Genomic DNA, 3,903 nt, shown 5'->3' on the forward strand with positions numbered 1-3,903 from the left:
TGTCACTGGCTTAAAATAACTTTTATGGTTTTGGGGCTTCCTACTGTATACAGGATGTACACCTTTAATTTAACAAGAGGGATGATGATGACCAAAACCGAACAGCATTATTTTTAATGCTAAACAAAGGCTGAGATCACATTCAGTATAATAAAGGCATTAAAATGTTGCACAGTTAATTATCACAGCCCCATAATGTATTTGGGCTTCTATGCTTATGTGTCCCCACATGGAGAATGATCATTGCTTTTTTTATTTTATCAAAATACTTTTGTGCAGTTAGACTGAAGAAGGCCACAAACAAATGAAAAAGGACCGAAACATACCTGCTGCCTCAACATGACATTCGTGGGCAGACAATCGGAAATTTCTCTAACACCTGGGCTTACAGCTAGAGAAATATCTGCATATGACAGACCAAGCTGGGCTTTTTTGGATCACTCCTGCTGCCAAGCAATATTCATAAATTTAATTTCCAATCTGCTCTCCTTTTATTAGTTTGGGTGTTATTAAATGAGATTGCTTCATCTTAATATAATATATTTCCAGGGCCTGTGGATGTGGCTAGGAGGTGATATTCAAATTCAATAACATGGCCCGTACTTAGTGCATGGCACTAATAAATGCCAATGTATGATGCATATGAAGACGAGGCTCAGCGTGGAAGTCGCAGTGGGCAATAATAATGCTGTGAATGTCGTTCAGAGGTGAGATATGCTTCTCTCCAGCCCTGTCCTCTGCTGCTCATATGCCTGAAGAAGCCCAGGTGACCTACATACAGAGATAGGCAGGATGGGAGTGCAGAGGAGAGGAGAGGCGGTTGTTCATATTTCCATGTATTTTATTAACCAGACTAGACAAATCCCCGAAGAATGTAGACACTAGCTTTGGTACTGTGCGTCAGAGACACTATGTAAATCACAACTATGTGACTGACCTTTAGCCTCGCTGTTGGACGCTGGAAGAGACTGACCTGTTGGATCCATTTCTGAACAGACATCTGTACTGTTTGGTGCAAGAAAAAAGATAAACAAATGGTCATGTAGCGACAGTATGTAGCAGTAGCTCAATTTCAGTTTCTCACCTTGGCCTCTGCAGGGTTAAAACTTGTTCTCTCCTCTATTTTCCTATTTTATCGCTGTATCTGACAAGTGCTATCGCAAAGATTGCAGCTTAGGAAGCTTAGCTGCAGCAGCGAGTGACCTTTACTTTTATTATGAATATTTCTATTTCATCGTTATTATAGAGTTAAATCTATGCATATGATCACCACAATGGATTTCTTTTTCATTAGTTGTGTAAAATGCCACTCAGTGAATGGAGGGGCAGCCGGGGCTGCCTGCCAGATCACCCCTCTCCCCCACTGGAGGGATCTGACAATTGGAATTAATATGCGTGGAGCTTTCCCTCCCCATTTGTTGGCTGAGGTTTTCCAGGAAACTTTATCAGGGGTAACATTATCGAGAGCTTTGCCAAGAGCTTCTTCATCATGCTCACATCCGAGCCTGCCCAACACTTGTCACTGTCAATCACAAGGTGATAATACACAGATGATTCTCTCATTTGGTTTAATAAAATCTCCAGTCTTATTTGAACTGCAGTCATTACAGCAAATAATTGCTGCATTGAGGTTTTAGCCAGGCCATAGCCTCAGGGATAAGGAAAGACTATTGCTATATGAAGGATTTGGCTGATGTTTTTTTTTTTTTTTAGTATCCTTTACTCCCCAGTTGTTCATATTTTTAAAATGAAGATTACATTTGAATCTGGATTTGGCTTTCTTTATTCAAACTAACATTGTTATTACATATTATGTAGGCGTGGAGTCATATTTTTTCACGTTTTTATGTCTGCGCTGTCAAGACAGGTTTCACCAGGGAGTGCCAATTGTAATTTTTAACTGTCATTTAAACCAAATTGTAGAGCTGAATCAGTGGGCCTAAATTCTCTGAAGAAATGGACTGACGGAAGGGAACATATTTCATGTTAAATTTGAATTCCAGCTGAAGGCATGTATCTGGGAAATACTGTTGAAACCACAATGTATAAATCTTTCAGACAGGAACAATCAGACAATAAAATATCACATTACATCATTGATACACATAGCAAATATAAAAAGATATCTGATGCGGATATGATGCTTACTATTCAAATGCATGCCCTAGATTAGCTGTCGTGTGGCTCCCAGCTGCACCTTAGCACAGGTTTGTTGTTTTTAATAAAAAAAAAAAAATCTTTACTACATATATATGTCAATTTGAATAAAGCTGAATGCCCAGGGAGCGTATACTATTTGACCTCCCCGGCAATAGCAGTTGCTGTAAAATTTCCAGTAATGAAGAAAATCCAGCACCAACGGGTCACATATTCAATTAGTTAATCCAATCTCCCCACTTTAATTACATTCATTAGTATATTTGTTTGACCAAACAAGGTCACAATAGTTGATTAGACAAAGAATCAATGGCAAAGACAAAAAACTCATTACAAAAGCAATGGTGTGGATATTTGCACCCTTGTTTGTGTCAGACAGTTTATCTCAATGTCGATGAAGGCAAAGCAGGCATAAACTTATTTGTTTTGAGGTGGTCTTTGATTTGTTCCTGTCAAAAGAGTGATGGTGACCTTGCATTGTTGGCTGCCCCAATAAAGAAGCAGGACACTAATTACCTTTGTCAGTGAAGTGTACTTGGGACAATATACAATCAGATAACAATAATGGAGTCAATAATTTGTATTTACTCTGAAACTTGGACAATGTCATTTCTCCCAATTAATGTGATCACCCATGCATTAAATTAGTTTTTTTTCCTCACCCAGAAAAATAATTAGGGGTAATTGTTAGGAAATCAATCAATCAGCAGAATGAACTGCCAATGAAGCGTGGTCAAAACTAAAGAAATGTGTGAGACAGATGGCTTGGATGCGCCTTACCCTCATGGGACTTCTGCTGTGCAGAACACCGAAACATTCAAATTAAGGCACCAAAAAAGTGTGTATGATTTTCATGTTTATCAGAGTGCCCTGAAGTACTTTTGATGAAAAGACATGAAAAAAGAAACTGACCTGGTAGACTGACTTTCCTCATTGTAAGAAAACTTTCCCCCCCTTTGTTGGAGAACACATGATCTGGAAGGAAAAAATGCTAGAATAATGTTATTTTTACAATGATATTAACATTAAAGTCTGCTACAAAATCTGTTTTGATTTTTTCAAAATGATTAAAATAACAACAACCTTCCTACAAGCCTTTTCATTAAAAAAATATTATATTTCATACTTTATAGGTTAAATACGTTGATTGATGGGTCTACTAACAATATTTATATAACTTTTTATGAAGCCCATAAAATTATAAAAAAGTTGAAATATTTAAACATTTAAATTTACTATGTGTTTATCAATTACTCATCGCTATGATACCTTGAATACCTTGAATTTTTGAATAAACATTTGTCTCTGCATAAATGGGGGCCTGCATTTAACAACAGCAAAATTATATCAAAATACATGTTTACTATCTCTTAAACTCATTAAGTACTAAGTCTCACTCTATGCTCACTGTATGCTCACTATTTCCTAAACACATGCAATGTCTACCTTATTTTTTATTCAGAATTATTTTAAATAGTAAGACTATAAATGCATGTGTAGGGAAATCAGTAAGCAAACTGGATAATATACTGGGCAGTTCTGTGAGAATTCGTAAACTGGTGTTTTGTTTTGTTTTACAATGACATTAACTTTAAAGTCTGCTAAAAAGTAATCGATTATTTTCATAATTGATCAAAACTAAAAATCCCTTCTATAAGCACACATTTACTCCAATTCATCAATACTTTTCTACACTGTGGAGGCATGCAAGAAAGTATGGAAGCCCATTTCCGCCAGGTAAAAAGA

General features: G+C 36.7%; 1 long non-coding RNA gene across 1 annotated transcript; it reads right to left on the reverse strand.

Moving 5' to 3' along the window:
• Window positions 1–481: 481 nt before the first annotated feature.
• Window positions 482–3,135, reverse strand: LOC131981600 (uncharacterized). The gene is made up of 3 exons (XR_009395315.1): window positions 3,070–3,135; window positions 938–1,005; window positions 482–771 (listed from the first exon to the last, which is right to left on the reverse strand). It is a non-coding gene; the product is annotated as an uncharacterized LOC131981600 (long non-coding RNA).
• Between the last annotated feature and the right edge of the window lie 768 nt (window positions 3,136–3,903).

This window comes from Centropristis striata, chromosome 2 (assembly GCF_030273125.1).
Source record: "Centropristis striata isolate RG_2023a ecotype Rhode Island chromosome 2, C.striata_1.0, whole genome shotgun sequence".
Classification (NCBI taxonomy): domain Eukaryota; kingdom Metazoa; phylum Chordata; class Actinopteri; order Perciformes; family Serranidae; genus Centropristis; species Centropristis striata.